At 46.7% G+C, this 23,139-nt stretch overlaps 1 protein-coding gene across 4 annotated transcripts in view; it reads right to left on the bottom strand.

Moving 5' to 3' along the window:
• The window catches only part of corin (corin, serine peptidase), a 179,121-nt gene that overhangs the window by 97,240 nt on the left and 58,742 nt on the right, over positions 1 to 23,139 (bottom strand). The gene's annotated exons all lie outside the window — the stretch shown is intronic.

Here is a 23,139-nt window from a genome sequence, read left to right as displayed (position 1 = left end):
GTCTACAGGACTCTACTGGGCTATCACAGAGTCTACAGGACTCTACAGGGCTATACAGAGTCTACAAGGACTGTCAGAGTCTACAGGACTCTACAGGACTATACAGAGTCTACAGGACTCTACTGGACTATCAGAGTCTACAGGACTCAGGGCTATACAGAGTCTCTACAGGACTCTACAGGACTATACAGAGTCTACAGGACTCTACTGGACTATACAGAGTCTACTGGACTATGCAGAGTCTACAGGACTCTACAGGACTATACAGAGTCTACAGGACTCTACTGGACTATACAGAGTCTACAGGACAGAGTCTACAGGACTCTACTGGGCTATACAGAGTCTACAGGACTCTACTGGACTCTACAGAGTCTACAGGTCTACAGGACTCTACTGGACTATACAGAGTCTACAGGACTCTACTGGAGTATACAGACTCTACAGGACTATACAGACTATACAGGACTCTACAGGACTATACAGAGTCTACAGGACTCTACAGACTATACAGAGTCTACAGACAGGACTCTACAGGGCTATACAGGAGTCTACAGGACTATACAGAGTCTACAGGACTCTACAGGACTATACAGAGTCTACAGGACTCTACAGGACTATACAGAGTCTACTGGACTATACAGAGTCTACAGGACTCTACTGGACTATACAGAGTCTACAGGGACTATACAGAGTCTACAGGACTCTGCTGGACTATACAGAGTCTACAGGACTCTACTGGACTATACAGAGTCTACAGGACTCTGACTCTACAGGACTATACAGAGTCTACAGGACTCTACTGGACTATAGTCTACAGAGTCTAGTCAGGACTCTACTGGACTATACAGAGTCTACAGGACTCTACTGGACTATACAGAGTCTACAGGACTATACAGAGTATACAGGACTCTACTGGACTATACAGAGTCTACAGGACTCTACTGGACTCTACTCTACAGGACTCTACTGGACTATACAGAGTCTACAGGACTCTACTGGACTATACAGAGTCTACAGGACTCTACAGGACTCTACTGGACTATACAGAGTCTACAGGACTCTACTGGACTATACAGAGTCTACAGGACTCTGCAGGACTATACAGAGTCTACAGGACTCAGGCTATACAGAGTCTACAGGACTCTACTGGACTATACAGAGTCTACAGGACTCTACTGGACTATACAGAGACTCTACTAGGACTATACAGAGTCTACAGGACTCTACTGGGACTCTACTGGACTATACAGAGTTTACAGGACTCTACAGGACTCTACTACAGAGTCTACAGGACTATACAGAGTCTACAGGACTCTACTATACAGAGTCTACAGGACTCTACTGGACTATACAGAGTCTACAGGACTATACAGAGTCTACAGGACTCTACTGGACTCTATACAGAGTCTATACAGGACTCTACAGGGACAGGATTTACAGGACTCTCTGCAGGACTCTACTGGACTATACAGAGTCTACAGGACTCTCTGGGCTATACAGAGTCTACAGGACTCTACTGGACTATACAGAGTCTACAGGACTCTACTGGACTATACAGAGTCTACAGGACTCTACTGGACTATACAGAGTCTACAGGGCTATACCCAGAGTCTACAGGACTCTACTGGGCTATACAGAGTCTGCAGGACTCTACTGGTCTATACAGAGTCTACAGGACTATACAGAGTCTGCAGGACTCTGCTGGGCTATACAGAGTCTACAGGTCTATACAGAGTCTACAGGACTATACAGAGTCTACAGGACTCTACTGGGCTATACAGAGTCTACAGGACTATACAGAGTCTACAGGACTCTACTGGGCTATACAGAGTCTACAGGACTCTACTGGGCTATACAGAGTCTACAGGACTATACAGAGCCTACAGGACTCTACTGGACTATACAGAGTCTACAGGACTCTACTGGGCTATACAGAGTCTACAGGACTCTACAGGACGATACAGAGTCTACAGGACTCTACTGGACTATACAGAGTCTACAGGACTCTACTGGACTATACAGAGTCTACAGGACTCTACTGGACTATACAGAGCCTACAGGACTCTACAGGACTATACAGAGTCTACAGGACTATACAGAGTCTACAGGACTATACAGAGTCTACAGGACTCTACTGGACTATACAGAGTCTACAGGACTATACAGAGTCTACAGGACTCTACTGGACTATACAGAGTCTACAGGACTATACAGAGTCTACAGGACTAAGCAGAGTCTACAGGACTCTACAGAGTCTACAGGACTATACAGAGTCTACAGGACTCTACAGGACTATACAGGACTATACAGAGTCTACCCAGGACTATACAGAGTCTACAGGACTCTACAGAGTCTACAGGGCTATACAGAGTCTACAGGACTATACAGAGTCTACAGGACTATACAGAGTCTACAGGACTCTGCAGGACTATACAGAGTCTGCAGGACTACACAGAGTCTACAGGACTATGCAGAGTCTACAGGACTCTACAGAGTCTACTGGACTATACAGGACTATACAGAGTCTACAGGACTATACAGGACTATACAGAGTCTACAGGACTCTACAGGACTATACAGAGTCTACAGGACTATACAGAGTCTACAGGACTATACAGAGTCTACAGGACTATACAGGACTATACAGAGTCTACAGGACTATACAGGACTATACAGGACTATACAGGACTATACAGGACTATACAGGACTATACAGGACTATACAGGACTATACAGAGTCTACAGGACTCTACTGGACTATACAGAGTCTACAGGACTCTACTGGACTATACAGAGTCTACAGGACTATACAGAGTCTACAGGACTCTACTGGGCTATACAGAGTCTACAGGACTCTACTGGGCTATACAGAGTCTACAGGACTATACAGAGTCTACAGGACTCTACTGGGCTATACAGAGTTTACAGGACTCTACAGGACGATACAGAGTCTACAGGACTCTACTGGGCTATACAGAGTCTACAGGACTCTACAGGACGATACAGAGTCTACAGGACTCTACTGGACTATACAGAGTCTACAGGACTCTACAGGACGATACAGAGTCTACAGGACTCTACTGGACTATACAGAGTCTACAGGACTCTACTGGACTATACAGAGTCTACAGGACTCTACTGGACTATACAGAGCCTACAGGACTATACAGAGTCTACAGGACTCTACTGGACTATACAGAGTCTATAGGACTATACAGAGTCTACAGGACTCTACTGGACTATACAGAGTCTACAGGACTCTACTGGGCTATACAGAGTCTACAGGACTATACAGAGTCTACAGGACTCTACTGGGCTATACAGAGTCTACAGGACTATACAGAGTCTACAGGACTCTACTGGATTATACAGAGTCTACAGGACTATACAGGACTATACAGAGTCTACAGGACTCTACTGGACTATACAGAGTCTACAGGACTCTACAGGACGATACAGAGTCTACAGGACTCTACTGGATTATACAGAGTCTACAGGACTATACAGGACTATACAGAGTCTACAGGACTCTACTGGATTATACAGAGTCTACAGGACTCCCAGGACTATACAGAGTCTGCAGGACTATACAGAGTCTACAGGACTATACAGAGTCTACAGGACTCTACTGGACTATACAGAGTCTACAGGACTATACAGAGTCTACAGGACTCTACTGGACTATACAGAGTCTGGACTATACAGAGTCTACAGGACTAAACAGAGTCTACAGGACTCTACAGAGTCTACTGGACTATACAGAGTCTACAGGACTATACAGAGTCTACAGGACTCTCAGGACTATACAGGACTATACAGAGTCTACAGGACTATACAGAGTCTACAGGACTCTACTGGGAGTCTACAGGGCTATACAGGAGTCTACAGGACTATACAGAGTCTACAGGACTATACAGAGTCTACAGGACTCTACAGGACTATACAGAGTCTACAGGACTATACAGGACAGAGTCTACAGGACTCTACAGGACTATACAGAGTCTACAGGACTATACAGAGTCTACAGGACAGAGTCTACAGGACTATACAGGACTATACAGAGTCTACAGGACTATACAGGACTATACAGAGTCTACAGGACTATACAGGACTATACAGGACTATACAGGACTATACAGGACTATACAGGACTATACAGGACTATACAGAGTCTACAGGACTATACTGGACTATACAGAGTCTACTGGACTATACAGAGTCTACAGGACTATACAGAGTCTACAGGACTCTACAGAGTCTACAGGACTATACAGAGTCTACAGGACTCTACAGGACTATACAGAGTCTACAGGACTATACAGGACTATACAGAGTCTACAGGACTCTACAGGACTATACAGACTCTACTGGACTATACAGAGTCTACTGGACTATACAGAGTCTACAGGACTATACAGAGTCTACTGGACTATACAGAGTCTACAGGACTATACAGAGTCTACAGGACTATACAGGACTATACAGAGTCTACAGGACTATACAGAGTCTACAGGACTATACAGGACTATACAGAGTTTACAGGACTCTACAGGACGATACAGAGTCTACAGGACTCACTGGGCTATACAGAGTCTACAGGACTCTACAGGACGATACAGAGTCTACAGGACTCTACTGGACTATACAGAGTCTACAGGACTCTACAGGACGATGCAGAGTCTACAGGACTCTACTGGACTATACAGAGTCTACAGGGCTATACAGAGTCTACAGGACTCTACTGGACTATACAGAGTCTACAGGACTCTACTGGACTATACAGAGTCTACAGGACTATACAGAGTCTACAGGACTCTACTGGGCTATACAGAGTCTACAGGTCTATACAGAGTCTACAGGACTATACAGAGTCTACAGGACTGGGCTATACAGAGTCTACAGGACTATACAGAGTCTACAGGACTCTACTGGGCTATACAGAGTCTACAGGACTATACAGAGTCTACAGGACTCTACTGGGCTATACAGAGTCTACAGGACTATACAGAGTCTACAGGACTCTACTGGACTATACAGAGTCTACAGGACTCTACTGGGCTATACAGAGTCTACAGGACTCTACAGGACGATACAGAGTCTACAGGACTCTACTGGATTATACAGAGTCTACAGGACTATACAGGACTATACAGAGTCTACAGGACTCTACTGGATTATACAGAGTCTACAGGACTCTACAGGACTATACAGAGTCTACAGGACTATACAGAGTCTACAGGACTATACAGAGTCTACAGGACTCTACTGGACTATACAGAGTCTACAGGACTATACAGAGTCTACAGGACTCTACTGGACTATACAGAGTCTACAGGACTATACAGAGTCTACAGGACTCTACAGAGTCTACTGGACTATACAGAGTCTACAGGACTATACAGAGTCTACAGGACTCTACAGGACTATACAGGACTATACAGAGTCTACAGGACTATACAGAGTCTACAGGACTCTACAGAGTCTACAGGGCTATACAGAGTCTACAGGACTATACAGAGTCTACAGGACTATACAGAGTCTACAGGACTCTACAGGACTATACAGAGTCTACAGGACTACACAGAGTCTACAGGACTATACAGAGTCTACAGGACTCTACAGAGTCTACTGGACTATACAGGACTATACAGAGTCTACAGGACTATACAGGACTATACAGAGTCTACAGGACTCTACAGGACTATACAGAGTCTACAGGACTATACAGAGTCTACAGGACTATACAGAGTCTACAGGACTATACAGGACTATACAGAGTCTACAGGACTATACAGGACTATACAGAGTCTACAGGACTATACAGGACTATACAGGACTATACAGGACTATACAGGACTATACAGAGTCTACAGGACTCTACAGGACTATACAGAGTCTACAGGACTCTACTGGACTATACAGAGTCTACAGGACTATACAGAGTCTACAGGACTCTACTGGGCTATACAGAGTCTACAGGACTCTACTGGGCTATACAGAGTCTACAGGACTATACAGAGTCTACAGGACTCTACTGGGCTATACAGAGTTTACAGGACTCTACAGGACGATACAGAGTCTACAGGACTCTACTGGGCTATACAGAGTCTACAGGACTCTACAGGACGATACAGAGTCTACAGGACTCTACTGGACTATACAGAGTCTACAGGACTCTACAGGACGATGCAGAGTCTACAGGACTCTACTGGACTATACAGAGTCTACAGGGCTATACAGAGTCTACAGGACTCTACTGGACTATACAGAGTCTACAGGACTCTACTGGACTATACAGAGTCTACAGGACTATACAGAGTCTACAGGACTCTACTGGGCTATACAGAGTCTACAGGTCTATACAGAGTCTACAGGACTATACAGAGTCTACAGGACTCTACTGGGCTATACAGAGTCTACAGCACTATACAGAGTCTACAGGACTCTACTGGGCTATACAGAGTCTACAGGACTATACAGAGTCTACAGGACTCTACTGGGCTATACAGAGTCTACAGGACTATACAGAGTCTACAGGACTCTACTGGACTATACAGAGTCTACAGGACTCTACTGGGCTATACAGAGTCTACAGGACTCTACAGGACGATACAGAGTCTACAGGACTCTACTGGATTATACAGAGTCTACAGGACTATACAGGACTATACAGAGTCTACAGGACTCTACTGGATTATACAGAGTCTACAGGACTCTACAGGACTATACAGAGTCTACAGGACTATACAGAGTCTACAGGACTATACAGAGTCTACAGGACTCTACTGGACTATACAGAGTCTACAGGACTATACAGAGTCTACAGGACTCTACTGGACTATACAGAGTCTACAGGACTATACAGAGTCTACAGGACTAAACAGAGTCTACAGGACTCTACAGAGTCTACTGGACTATACAGAGTCTACAGGACTATACAGAGTCTACAGGACTCTACAGGACTATACAGGACTATACAGAGTCTACAGGACTATACAGAGTCTACAGGACTCTACAGAGTCTACAGGGCTATACAGAGTCTACAGGACTATACAGAGTCTACAGGACTATACAGAGTCTACAGGACTCTACAGGACTATACAGAGTCTACAGGACTATACAGGACTATACAGAGTCTACAGGACTCTACAGGACTATACAGAGTCTACAGGACTATACAGAGTCTACAGGACTATACAGAGTCTACAGGACTATACAGGACTATACAGAGTCTACAGGACTATACAGGACTATACAGAGTCTACAGGACTATACAGGACTATACAGGACTATACAGGACTATACAGGACTATACAGGACTATACAGGACTATACAGAGTCTACAGGACTATACTGGACTATACAGAGTCTACTGGACTATACAGAGTCTACAGGACTATACAGAGTCTACAGGACTCTACAGAGTCTACAGGACTATACAGAGTCTACAGGACTCTACAGGACTATACAGAGTCTACAGGACTATACAGGACTATACAGAGTCTACAGGACTCTACAGGACTATACAGACTCTACTGGACTATACAGAGTCTACTGGACTATACAGAGTCTACAGGACTATACAGAGTCTACTGGACTATACAGAGTCTACAGGACTACAGAGTCTACAGGACTATACAGAGTCTACTGGACTATACAGAGTCTACAGGACTATACAGAGTCTACAGGACTATACAGGACTAGTCTACAGGACTCTACTGGACTATACAGAGTCTACAGGACTCTACAGGACTATACAGAGTCTACAGGACTCTACAGGACTATACAGAGTCTACAGGACTATACAGGACTATACAGAGTCTACAGGACTCTACAGGACTATACAGACTCTACTGGACTATACAGAGTCTACTGGACAGAGTCTACAGGACTATACAGAGTCTACTGGACTATACAGAGTCTACAGGACTATACAGAGTCTACTGGACTATACAGAGTCTACTGGACTATACAGAGTCTACAGGACTATACAGAGTCTACAGGACTATACAGGACTATACAGAGTCTACAGGACTCTACTGGACTATACAGAGTCTACAGGACTCTACAGGACTATACAGAGTCTACAGGACTCTACAGGACTATACAGAGTCTACAGGACTCTACTGGACTATACAGAGTCTACAGGACTCTACAGAGTCTACAGGACTATACAGAGTCTACTGGGCGATACAGAGTCTACAGGACTCTACAGGACGATACAGAGTCTACAGGACTCTACTGGGCGATACAGAGTCTACAGGACTCTGCGGGACTTGGCTGAGAGAAATTGATGATAAAATGATTGTGGATGCTGTCTTGTTAGACTTCAGTTCAGCTTTTGACATTATTGATCATAGTCTGCTGCTGGAAAAACATTTGTGTTATGGCTTTACACCCCCTGCTATAATGTGGATAAAGAGTTACCTGTCTAACAGAACACAGAGGGTGTTATGGCTTTACACCCCCTGCTATAATGTGTATAAAGAGTTACCTGTCTAACAGAACACAGATGGTGTTATGGCTTTACACCCCCCTGCTATAATGTGTATAAAGAGTTACCTGTCTAACAGAACACAGAGGGTGTTATGGCTTTACACCCCCTGCTATAATGTGTATAAAGAGTTACCTGTCTAACAGAACACAGAGGGTGTTATGGCTTTACACCCCCTGCTATAATGTGGATAAAGAGTTACCTGTCTAACAGAACACAGAGGGTGTTATGGCTTTACACCCCCTGCTATAATGTGGATCAAGAGTTACCTGTCTAACAGAACACAGAGGGTGTTCCTCTCAAACATAATCCAGGTAAAATCAGGAATTCCCCAGGGTAGCTGTTTAGGCCCCTTGCTTTTTAACATTTTTACTAACGACATGCCACACACTTCGCCCCTCCGGCCCTCCGGCCCTCCCCCCCTCCGGCCCTTACCCCTTCGATCCCTCGAAGGGGTAAGTATGTGTGCATCCATGTGTGTTTGTCCCTTAGTGTGTATTCTGTGTGTGTATGTGTGTATTCTGTGTGTGTGTATTCTGTGTGTGTGTGTATTCTGTGTGTGCGTGTATTCTGTGTGTGTGTGTATTCTGTGTGTGTGTGTATTCTGTGTGTGTGTGTATTCTGTGTGTGTGTGTGTATTCTGTGTGTGTGTGTATTCTGTGTGTGTGTGTATTCTGTGTGTGTGTGTATTCTGTGTGTGTGTGTATTCTGTGTATGTGTGTATTCTGTGTGTGTGTGTATTCTGTGTGTGTGTGTATTCTGTGTGTGTATTCTGTGTGTGTGTGTATTCTGTGTGTGTGTGTATTCTGTGTGTGTATTCTGTGTGTGTGTGTATTCTGTGTGTGTGTGTATTCTGTGTGTGTGTGTATTCTGTGTGTGTGTGTGTGTGTATTCTCTGTGTGTGTGTGTATTCTGTGTGTGTGTGTATTCTGTGTGTGTGTGTATTCTGTGTGTGTGTGTATTCTGTGTGTGTGTGTATTCTGTGTGTGTGTGTATTCTGTGTGTGTGTGTGTATTCTGTGTGTGTGTGTATTCTGTGTGTGTGTGTATTCTGTGTGTGTGTGTGTATTCTGTGTGTGTGTGTATTCTGTGTGTGTGTGTATTCTGTGTGTGTGTGTGTATTCTCTGTGTGTGTGTGTATTCTGTGTGTGTGTGTATTCTGTGTGTGTGTGTATTCTGTGTGTGTGTGTATTCTGTGTGTGTGTGTATTCTGTGTGTGTGTGTATTCTGTGTGTGTGTGTATTCTGTGTGTGTGTGCTCTCACCACAGCTGTGTTCATCGCTGAGATCTCCACAGTCATCGTATCCATCACACACCATAGAGGGGGACACACAGCGTCCCGTCCCACACCTAAACTCCTCTTCTCCACACTCTGGGAGGGGGTTGGGGGAGGGGGGGAGAAGGAGACCACGTTATGTTACCTGACCTGATTTACCTGATTGATTCAGCTGTTTCTGTGAAGCATCCAGAAATTATATGGGGGAGGGAGGGAGTGTTGTTGAATGATGCCCTGGGGGTGTGGGGGGAGTGTTGTTGAATGATGCCCTGGGGGTGGGGGGCAGGGAGTGTTGTTGTGATGCCCTGGGGGTGGGGGGCAGGGAGTGTTGTTGAATGATGCCCTGGGGGTGGGGGGGCAGGGAGTGTTGTTGTGATGCCCTGGGGGTTGGGAGGGGGCAGGGAGTGTTGTTGAATGATGCCCTGGTTCAGGGAGTGTTGTTGAATGATGCCCTGGGGGGGTCAGGAGTGTTGTTGAATGATGCCCTGGGGGTGGGGGGTGGGGGCAGGGAGTGTTGTTGAATGATGCCCTTCTCCACACTCTGGGAGGGGGTTGGGGGGGGGGGGGGGAGGGTTATGTTGTTGAATGATGCCCTGGGGGTGGGGGGGGCAGGGAGTGTTGTTGAATGATGCCCTGGGGGGGGGGGGGGGAGGGAGGGAGTGTTGTTGAATGATGCCCTGGGGGGTGGGGGGCAGGGAGTGTTGTTGAATGATGCCCTGGGGGTGGGGGGAGGGAGGGAGTGTTGTTGAATGATGCCCTGGGGGTGGGGGCAGGGAGTGTTGTTGAATGATGCCCTGGGGGTGGGGGGAGGGAGGGAGTGTTGTTGAATGATGCCCTGGGGGTGGGGGCAGGGAGTGTTGTTGAATGATGCCCTGGGGGTGGGGGAGGGAGGGAGTGTTGTTGAATGATGCCCTGGGGGTGGGAGGGGGGAGTGTTGTTGAATGATGCCCTGGGGGTGGGGGGCAGGGAGTGTTGTTGAATGATGCCCTGGGGGGTGGGGGGGGCAGGGAGTGTTGTTGAATGATGCCCTGGGGGTGGGGGAGGGGGGAGTGTTGTTGAATGATGCCCTGGGGGTGGGGGGCAGGGGGTTGTTGAATGATGCCCTGGGGGGGGGGGAGGGAGGGAGTGTTGTTGAATGATGCCCTGGGGGTGGGGGGCAGGGAGTGTTGTTGAATGATGCCCTGGGGGTGGGGGAGGGAGGGAGTGTTGTTGAATGATGCCCTGGGGGTGGGGGGGGAGGGGCAGGGAGTGTTGTTGAATGATGCCCTGGGGGTGGGGGGGCAGGGAGTGTTGTTGAATGATGCCCTGGGGGGGGGGGCAGGGAGTGTTGTTGAATGATGCCCTGGGGGGGTGGGGGGAGGGAGGGAGTGTTGTTGAATGATGCCCTGGGGGTGGGGGAGGGAGTGTTGTTGAATGATGCCCTGGGGGTGGGGGGCAGGGAGTGTTGTTGAATGATGCCCTGGGGGTGGGGGGGCAGGGAGTGTTGTTGAATGATGCCCTGGGGGTGGGGGGGGGCAGGGAGTGTTGTTGAATGATGCCCTGGGGGGTGGGGGGCAGGGAGTGTTGTTGAATGATGCCCTGGTGGGTGGGGGGCAGGGAGTGTTGTTGAATGATGCCCTGGGGGTGGGGGGCAGGGAGTGTTGTTGAATGATGCCCTGGTGGGTGGGGGGCAGGGAGTGTTGTTGAATGAAGCCCTGGGGGTGGGGGGCAGGAGTGTTGTTGAATAAAGCCCTGGGGGTGGGGAGGGGGGGCAGGGAGTGTTGTTGAATAAAGCCCTGGGGGGTGGGGGGGAGGGAGTGTTGTTGAATGAAGCCCTGGGGGGGGGGGCAGGGAGTGTTGTTGAATAAAGCCCTGGGGGTGGGGGGGGCAGGGAGTGTTGTTGAATAAAGCCCTGGGGGTGTGGGGGGGCAGGGAGTGTTGTTTGAAGTAACGTCTTCTCTGTTGTAATATCTCAAACGGTTGTGGAAGTTTCATCACTAGGGATTCCAACTTTGAGGACAATAAAGCCTCTACAAACACGAGAACATTCTCTCTCCTCCCTTCCTGTCCTCTCTCTCCAGTCATCCACAGCATTCCAATGATCCCTCCCTACACCCTCTCCAGTCATCCACAGCATTCCAACGATCCCTCCCTACACCCTCATGAGGTGGCTTTGACGACCAGTTGCCACACACAAAACACACACACACCAAACACACACACACCAAACACACACACACCAACACACACAACACCAAAACACACACACCAAACACACACACACCAAACACACACACACCAAACACACACACACCAAACACACACACACCAAACACACACACACCAAACACACACACACCAAACACACACCAAACATGTACACATCAGACATACATACACACACACACATTGAACACACAAATGAGCATGAACGTGCACACCAAACATTTACAAGTAACATATGAAGTGGATATCTATAATGTATAGGTTATTGTCAGTGGTGGCTGGTGGCTTTAAAACGGAAGATGGGCTAGAGAGGTTGCGGTGACCATATTACCGCCGCAGCGGAAGGAATGACTGCAGTAAAATCCCATGTGACTGTTGAATCATGGGAGTCTCCTCTTACGTACTCTGGACATGTTAGTATTACCCAACTCGCTAACGACCTTCAGGTCCTAATGGCCTGGTACCCAACTCGCTAACGACCTTCAGGTCCTAATGGCCTGGTACCCAACTCGCTAACGACCTTCAGGTCCTAATGGCCTGGTACCCAACTCGCTAACGACCTTCAGGTCCTAATGGCCTGGTACCCAACTCGCTAACGACCTTCAGGTACTAATGGCCTGGTACCCAACTCGCTAACGACCTTCAGGTCCTAATGGCCTGGTACCCAACTCGCTAACGACCTTCAGGTCCTAATGGCCTGGTACCCAACTCGCTAACGACCTTCAGGTCCTAATGGCCTGGTACCCAACTCGCTAACGACCTTCAGGTCCTAATGGCCTGGTACCCAACTCGCTAACGACCTTCAGGTCCTAATGGCCTGGTACCCAACTCGCTAACGACCTTCACCCTAATGGCCTGGTACCCAACTCGCTAACGACCTTCAGGTCCTAATGGCCTGGTACCCAACTCGCTAACGACCTTCAGGTCCTAATGGCCTGGTACCCAACTCGCTAACAACCTTCAGGTCTTTATGGCCTGGTACCCAACTCGCTAACGACCTTCAGGTCCTAATGGCCTGGTACCCAACTCGCTAACGACCTTCAGGTACTAATGGCCTGGTACCCAACTCGCTAACGACCTTCAGGTCCTAATGGCCTGGTACCCAACTCGCTAACGACCTTCAGGTCCTAATGGCCTGGTACCCAACTCGCTAACGACCTTCAGTTCCTAATGGCCTGGTACCCAACTCGCTAACGACCTTCAGGTCCTAATGGCCTGGTACCCAACTCGCTAACGACCTTCAGGTCCTAATGGCCTGGTACCCAACTCGCTAACCTTCAGGTCCTAATGGCCTGGTTCGCTAACGACCTTCAGGTCCTAATGGCCTGGTACCCCTGCTAACGACCTTCAGGTACTAATGGCCTGGTACCCAACTCGCTAACGACCTTCAGGTCCTAATTACCTGGTATCCAACTCGCTAACGACCTTCAGGTCCTAATTACCTGGTATCCAACTCGCTAACGACCTTCAGGTCCTAATGGCCTGGTACCCAACTCGCTAACGACCTTCAGGTCCTAATGGCCTGGTACTCAGGGCTCTATTGTCCCTCCATCAGGTCCTAATGAACTGGTACTCAGGGCTCTATTGTCCCTCCATCAGGTCCTAATGACCTGGTACTCTATTGTCCCTCCATCAGATCCTAATGGCCTGGTACTCAGGGCTCTACTGTCCCTCCATCAGGTCCTAATGGCCTGGTACTCAGGGCTCTATTGTCCCTCCATCAGGCCCTAATGGCCTGGTACTCAGGGCTCTATTGTCCCTCCATCAGGTCCTAATGGCCTGGTACTCAGGGCTCTACTGTCCCTCCATCAGGTCCTAATGGCCTGGTACTCAGGGCTCTACTGTCCCTCCATCAGGTCCTAATGGCCTGGTACTCAGGGCTCTATTGTCCCTCCATCAGGTCCTAATGGCCTGGTACTCAGGGCTCTATTGTCCCTCCATCAGGTCCTAATGGCCTGGTACTCAGGGCTCTACTGTCCCTCCATCAGGTCCTAATGGCCTGGTACTCAGGGCTCTATTGTCCCTCCATCAGGTCCTAATGGCCTGGTACTCAGGGCTCTATTGTCCCTCCATCAGGTCCTAATGACCTGGTACTCAGGGCTCTATTGTCACTCTCTTCACATTGACCAATTTGAGGAAACAAGTTCCACAACAAGTTGAAAATGAGTGGATATATATATATATAGTGTATATACCGTGCACTTAGAAAGTATTCAGACCCCTCATCAATCTACACACAGTACCCCATAATGACATAACAACACCCCATAATGACATCACAACACCCCATAATGACATCACAACACCCCATAATGACATCACAACACCCCATAATGACAAAGCAAAAATGTTTCTTCAACTTGATTGGACATGATTTGGAAAGGCACACACCCATCTATATGTCCCACAGTTGACCAGTGCAGAGGACCAGGTCAGAGCAAAAACCAAGCAATGAGGTCGAAGGAATTGTCCATAGAGCTCCGAGACAGGATTGTCTTCCGGCCAAACTGAGCAATCGGGGGAGAATGGCCTTGGTCAGGGAGGTGACCAAAAACCCAAATGTCACTCTGACAGAGCTCCAGAGTTCCTCTGTGGAGATGGGAGAACCTTCCAGAAGGACAACCATCTCTGCAGCACTCCACCAATCAGGCCTTTGTGTTAGTGGCCAGACGGAAGCCACTCCAAAAGGCACCTACAGTTCTTCCTGCAAACGTTGCTTCATACTGCAACAGAATTCTTTAGTTATTTCACTGTCAGCCATTGTTGCCAATAAATTCAGGGAAAATAAGAACATTTTGATCTGATTACTTAAAATCACTGTCTCTATTCAATTATAATTTTTTATTATTTTTAGGCTATTTCTCTGTGCGTTGATTGGTGGGGAAAAACAGGTCTACGTAGCTAGCTATGTAGGCTACACTACTTTTCTAGCGTCAACAGACATTCACAACAATTTGCTTGATGGATGAAATGTCGCTCTCAAAAAAGTATCAAGGAGGTTGGATAATGAAAATCTAAGTTTCAGAGAAGAATGTACAGAGAGATCATCTCTCTCTCTTTTCCCAATGCCAAGCCAGTGTGTCGTGTTCGCTAATTGCAAATAATTCTCAGACTATTTATGAATCTAAGCATAGAACAACTTTCAGTGGCCCGTATCGGTACAGAGTCAATGTGCTGGGACACCAGATAGTTGAGGTAATATGTACATGTAGGTAGAGTTATTAAAGTGACTATGCATAGATGACAACAGAGATGCATTCCTCTGGCACCGCCTGGTATAGAGGTCCTGGATGGCAGGAAGCTTGGCCCCAGTGATGTACTGGGCCGTACGTACCACCCTCTATAGGGCCTTCCTCTGACACCGCCTGGTATAGAGGTCCTGGATGGCAGGAAGCTTGGCCCCAGTGATGTACTGGGCCGTACGTACCACCCTCTATAGGGCCTTCCTCTGACACCGCCTGGTATAGAGGTCCTGGATGGCAGGAAGCTTGGCCCCAGTGATGTACTGGGCTGTACGTACCACCCTCTATAGGGCCTTCCTCTGACACCGCCTGGTATAGAGGTCCTGGATGGCAGGAAGCTTGGCCCCAGTGATGTACTGGGCCGTACGTACCACCCTCTATAGGGCCTTCCTCTGACACCGCCTGGTATAGAGGTCCTGGATGGCAGGAAGCTTGGCCCCAGTGATGTACTGGGCCGTACGTACCACCCTCTATAGGGCCTTCCTCTGACACCGCCTGGTATAGAGGTCCTGGATGGCAGGAAGCTTGGCCCCGGTGATGTACTGGGCTGTACGTACCACCCTCTATAGGGCCTTCCTCTGACACCACCTGGTATAGAGGTCCTGGATGGCAGGAAGCTTGGCCCCGGTGATGTACTGGGCTGTACGTACCACCCTCTATAGGGCCTTCCTCTGACACCACCTGGTATAGAGGTCCTGGATGGCAGGAAGCTTGGCCCCAGTGATGTACTGGGCCGTACGCACTACCCTCTGTAGCACCTTGTGGTCGGAGGCCGAGCAGTTGCCACACCAGGCAGTGATGCAACCAGTCAGGATGCTCTCTATGGTGCAGCTGTAGAACCTTTTGAAGATCTGAGGACCTATGGCAAATATTTTCAGTCTCCTGAGGGGGAATAGGTTTTGTCGTGTCCTCTTCACAACTGTCTTGTTGTGCTTGGACCATGATAGTTTGTTGGTGATGTGGACACCAAGGAACTTGAAGCTCTCAACATGCTTCACTTCAGCCCCGTTGATGAGAATGGGGGCATGCTTTGCCAAGCAAAGATGAACTGGTCCAGATGTTTTGGCTTGAGAATACAATACAACAATGCAACAAATACATTGATCATCTCAGCAAGGTTTTAGTCGTGGTCGTGGAGCTGGAGGGGGGGTGCAACTAAAATGTAGTTTAAATAAACATTTCCAAGGAATTTTTGTCTCATTATTTTATGAAATGAAAGGATAAAGATGCCGACGGCCCACCCCGACCAAACCCAGATGACGATTGGCCAATTGTGCGCCGTCCTATGGGGCCAATCACAGCCGGTTGTGATACAGCCTGGATTTGAACCAGGGTGTCTGTAGTGAATGGGACTTCCAATCATGGCTGGATGTGCTAAAGCCTGGATTCGAACCAGGGACTGTAGTGATGCCTCCCTCTTGCACTGATATGCAGTGCCTTAGACCGCTGTGCCACTCGGGAGCCATGACCAATATTACCAATATATATTTATTTTTTCTCAGAACATGTTTGTTCTCTTGTTGTGTAGTTTTGACCCAAAGATTAGTCTGACAAACACATAAATGTGCATCCCACAACCCCAGGCATGGATCAAAGCTGAAGATGTTGATAAAGAACTGTTAGGGACAAATAGGGGGATTTTCACACGGACAGCAGCGGGACTACGAAGAATTCCGTGTCAATTCATAAACCATGTGCCATGGAATCTCTTCCCAACTATTTTGCAATCTGTACGGCTCTCTGACATGTTGCGGTTGCATGAGGTCTCGAGTTAGAAATGTAACACTTTAGAGGACTTAAGCATCGAATACATTGCAAATGGGGAGTTTTTCACACCTCCAGTAACCGGGCTATGAAGAGTCTATTGTTCTGCTAATAGGACACATTGTTGGCCTGGTGGGCGACACCTGCTACAGTACTACACCTGCTACAGTACTACAGTACTACACCTTCTACAGTACTACCTACACCTTCTACAGTACTACACCTGCTACAGTACTACCTACACCTTCTACAGTACTACACCTGCTACAGTACTACCTACACCTTCTACAGTACTACACCTGCTACAGTACTACCTACACCTTCTACAGTACTACACCTGCTACAGTACTACCTACACCTTCTACAGTACTACCTACACCTTCTACAGTACTACACCTGCTACAGTACTACCTACACCTTCTACAGTACTACACCTTCTACAGTACTACACCTGCTACAGTACTACCTACACCTTCTACAGTACTACACCTTCTACAGTACTACACCTGCTACAGTACTACCTACACCTTCTACAGTACTACATCTTCTACAGTACTACACCTGCTACAGTACTACCTACACCTTCTACAGTACTACACCTTCTACAGTACTACACCTGCTACAGTACTACCTACACCTTCTACAGTACTACACCTGCTACAGTACTACCTACACCTTCTACAGTACTACACCTTCTACAGTACTACCTACACCTTCTACAGTACTACACCTTCTACAGTACTACCTACACCTTCTACAGTACTACATCTGCTACAGTACTACCTACACCTTCTACAGTACTACACCTTCTACAGTACTACACCTGCTACAGTACTACCTACACCTTCTACAGTACTACACCTTCTACAGTACTACACCTGCTACAGTACTACCTACACCTTCTACAGTACTACATCTTCTACAGTACTACACCTGCTACAGTACTACATCTTCTACAGTACTACACCTGCTACAGTACTACCTACACCTTCTACAGTACTACACCTTCTACAGTACTACACCTGCTATAGTACTACCTACACCTTCTACAGTACTACACCTGCTACAGTACTATCTACACCTTCTACAGTACTACACCTTCTACAGTACTACCTACACCTTCTACAGTACTACACCTGCTACAGTACTACCTACACATTCTACAGTACTGCACCTGCTACAGTACTACCTACACCTTCTACAGTACTACACCTTCTACAGTACGACACCTTCTACAGTACTACACCTTCTACAGTACTACACCTTCTACAGTACTACCTACACCTTCTACAGTACTACCTACACCTTCTACAGTACTACACCTTCTACAGTACTACACCTGCTACAGTACTACCTACACCTTCTACAGTACTACACCTTCTACAGTACTACCTACACCTTCTACAGTACTACACCTGCTACAGTACTACCTACACCTTCTACAGTACTACACCTTCTACAGTACTACCTACACCTTCTACAGTACTACACCTGCTACAGTACTACCTACACCTTCTACAGTACTACACCTGCTACAGTACTACCTACACCTTCTACAGTACTACCTACACCTTCTACAGTACTACACCTTCTACAGTACTACACCTGCTACAGTACTACCTACACCTTCAACAGTACTACACCTGCTACAGTACTACCTACACCTTCTACAGTACTACACCTACTACAGTACTACCTACACCTTCTACAGTACTACCTACACCTTCTACAGTAATACACCTGCTACAGTACTACCTACACCTTCTACAGTACTACACCTGCTACAGTACTACCTACACCTTCTACAGTACGACACCTGCTACAGTACTACACCTGCTACAGTACTACACCTGCTACAGTACTACACCTGCTACAGTACTACACCTGCTACAGTACTAAAGTACCTCACCTGCTACAGTACTACACCTGCTACAGTACTACAGTACTACACCTGCTACAGTACTACAGTACTACACCTGCTACAGTACTACAGTACTACACCTGCTATAGTACTACAGTACTACACCTGCTCCAGTGCTCCAGTACTACACCTGCTACAGTACGACAGTACTATACCTGCTCCAGTACTACAGTACTACACCTGCTCCAGTACTACACCTGCTACAGTACTACAGTACTACACCTGCTCCAGTACTACACCTGCTACAGTACTACAGTACTACACCTGCTACAGTACGACAGTACTACACCTGCTCCAGTACTACACCTGCTACAGTACTACACCTGCTACAGTACTACACCTGCTACACCTGCTACAGTACTAAAGTACCTCACCTGCTACAGTACTACACCTGCTACAGTACTACAGTACTACACCTGCTACAGTACTACAGTACTACACCTGCTATAGTACTACAGTACTACACCTGCTCCAGTGCTCCAGTACTACACCTGCTACAGTACGACAGTACTATACCTGCTCCAGTACTACAGTACTACACCTGCTCCAGTACTACACCTGCTACAGTGCTCCAGTACTACACCTGCTACAGTACTACAGTACTACACCTGCTACAGTACGACAGTACTACACCTGCTCCAGTACTACACCTGCTACAGTACTACACCTGCTACAGTACTACACCTGCTACACCTGCTACAGTACTAAAGTACCTCACCTGCTACAGTACTACACCTGCTACAGTACTACAGTACTACACCTGCTACAGTACTACAGTACTACACCTGCTACAGTACTACAGTACTACACCTGCTATAGTACTACAGTACTACACCTGCTCCAGTGCTCCAGTACTACACCTGCTACAGTACGATAGTACTATACCTGCTCCAGTACTACAGTACTACACCTGCTCCAGTACTACACCTGCTACAGTACTACAGTACTACACCTGCTCCAGTACTACACCTGCTACAGTACTACAGTACTACACCTGCTACAGTACGACAGTACTACACCTGCTCCAGTACTACACCTGCTACAGTACTACAGTACTACACCTGCTACAGTACTACACCTGCTACAGTACTACAGTACTACACCTGCTACAGTACGACAGTACTACACCTGCTACAGTACGACAGTACTACACCTGCTCCAGTACTACACCTGCTACAGTACGACAGTACTACACCTGCTACAGTACTACAGTACTACACCTGCTACAGTACTACACCTGCTACAGTACTACACCTGCTACAGTACTACAGTACTACACCTGCTACAGTACTACAGTACTACACCTGCTACAGTACGACAGTACTACACCTGCTACAGTACTACAGTACTACACCTGCTACAGTACTACACCTGCTACAGTACTACACCTGCTACAGTACTACAGTACTACACCTGCTACAGTACGACAGTACTACACCTGCTACAGTACTACACCTGCTACAGTACGACAGTACTACACCTGCTACAGTACGACAGTACTACACCTGCTACAGTACTACAGTACTACACCTGCTACAGTACTACACCTGCTACAGTACGACAGTACTACACCTGCTACAGTACTACACCTGCTACAGTACGACAGTACTACACCTGCTACAGTACGACAGTACTACACCTGCTCCAGTACTACACCTACTACAGTACTACACCTGCTACAGTACGACAGTACTACACCTGCTCCAGTACTACACCTGCTCCAGTACTACACCTGCTCCAGTACTACACCTGCTCCAGTACTACACCTGCTCCAGTACTACACCTGCTCCAGTACTACACCTGCTCCAGTACTACACCTGCTCCAGTACTACACCTGCTCCAGTACTACACCTGCTCCAGTACTACACCTGCTCCAGTACTACACCTGCTCCAGTACACATGTGAAAACCTGTTTTCAAAATGCCTCCAGCTTTCCATCACTACTATAAATGAAAACATCTTGTTTACAATCTTTATTGTAACAAATCATTTGTATCTATCGTTCCAATTGCTTTTAGAGTTTTGGGATTTTCAAACGTGCTATGTGAGAATATCTAATAATAATAATCTCTTGGTAAATCAGGACGCGTTATGGACGGAAAATGAGCAATAGAAGGTGGTCATATTTTCCTGTTCTGGAATAATACCTGGTGACCAGATCAGTGTTGTTTCTCTGAGAATAAAACCTTCGTACAACAACAGTTTGAATAAGTAATATAATAAATATATAATATAATATATAATATAATATAATAAATATATAACAATATAATATATGATATATGATATATAATATAATATATAATATATAATATAATATAATTATAATAATATAATTATATAATAATATAATATATAATATATGATTATATAATATATAATATATAATATAATATATAATATAATAATATAATATATAATAATATATAATATAATATAATATATAATATAATAAATATATAATATAATAAATATATAATATAATAAATATATAATATAATAAATATATAATATAATACATATATAATATAATAAATATATAATATCATTATATAATAATAATCTACAGTCCAGTCACAGCTTGTTCTGATCAAGTAGAAAATAAAAAAAATGTATTTTTCAAATTTATTTAGATGAACGGAGCAAAGTACAGAGAGATCGTTGATGAAAACCTGCTCTCAGAACCTCAGACTGGGGCGAAGGTTCACCTTCAAACAGGACAACAACCCCAAGCACACAGCCAAGACAACGCAGGACCTCAGACTGGGGCGAAGGTTCACCTTCAAACAGGACAACAACCCCAAGCACACAGCCAAGACAACGCAGGACCTCAGACTGGGGCGAAGGTTCACCTTCAAACAGGACAACAACCCCAAGCACACAGCCAAGACAACGCAGGACCTCAGACTGGGGCGAAGGTTCACCTTCAAACAGGACAACAACCCTAAGCACACAGCCAAGACAACGCAGGAGTGGCTTCGGTAGAAGTCTCTGAATGTCCTTGAATGGCCCAGCCAGAGCCCGGATGTCACGTTAGTTAGGAGACCAAGGCTTGATTCGAATACATGCTTACATGCTTCCGATTTTTTAATTTTTTATACATTTTCAAAAATGTCGTGTATATAACCCATGGTTTCCATGACGACATTCCATTCATTCTACACAGCCATTAGTAAGAGAACAGAGAGGCTGAGTTGTAGTGCCTGGAGTAAAGTTCCCACTAGGTTACAGAACAACCTCTCCTCCCACTGACCTGAAACAACAGTGTGGAGGGGATGCTAAACTGGCTAAACTGACGGTCGGTGGTCGTTCGGAGGGAAGGACAGAGAGAGAGAGAGACACACACACAGACACACACACACAGAGATATACACACAAACACACAGAGAGAGACACAGAGAGAGACACACACACACACACACAGAGAGACACAGAGAGACACACACACACACACACACACACACACACACACACACACACACACACAACCATCACACAACCATCACACACACAAACACAGTGACACCACAAAACATTCCATCACACAGCTCTACAATGTCCAGAGATGAAAAAGAGAAGAGTCCCTCAAAACATTCCATGAGGCTCAGCTCTACAACCCAAATGAAACATAGAGCCTCAGGACAGCCCTCAGCCAGCTGGTTCTGAGGCTCAGTTCACCAACCCAAACCAACCCCATAGAGCCTCAGGACAGCACTCAGCCAGCTGGTTCTGAGGCTCAGTTCACCAACCCAAACCAAACCCATAGAGCCTCAGAACAGCACTCAGCCAGCTGGTTCTGAGGCTCAGTTCACCAACCCAAACCAACCCCATAGAGCCTCAGGACAGCACTCAGCCAGTTGGCTCTGAGGCTCAGTTCACCAACCCAAACCAACCCCATAGAGCCTCAGGACAGCACTCAGCCAGCTGGTTCTGAGGCTCAGCTCACTAACCCAAACCAACCCCATAGAGCCTCAGGACAGCACTCAGCCAGCTGGTTCTGAGGCTCAGCTCACTAACCCAAACCAACCCCATAGAGCCTCAGGACAGCACTCAGCCAGCTGGTTCTGAGGCTCAGCTCACTAACCCAAACCAACCCCATAGAGCCTCAGGACAGTACTCAGAAAATCTGGCACAACCAAGTCATCACAAAACAAATATAAAAATATTCAATGCTATTTGTCTCTAAACAGACAGTACTTGGTGGCAGACTATCTGACCACTGTGACTGATAGAAAACT

This window comes from Oncorhynchus keta, chromosome 13 (assembly GCF_023373465.1).
Source record: "Oncorhynchus keta strain PuntledgeMale-10-30-2019 chromosome 13, Oket_V2, whole genome shotgun sequence".
In the NCBI taxonomy this organism is placed as follows: Eukaryota; Metazoa; Chordata; class Actinopteri; order Salmoniformes; family Salmonidae; genus Oncorhynchus; species Oncorhynchus keta.
Note: the sequence above shows the minus strand (reverse complement) of the source record. Positions and strands in the feature narration are given on the sequence as shown.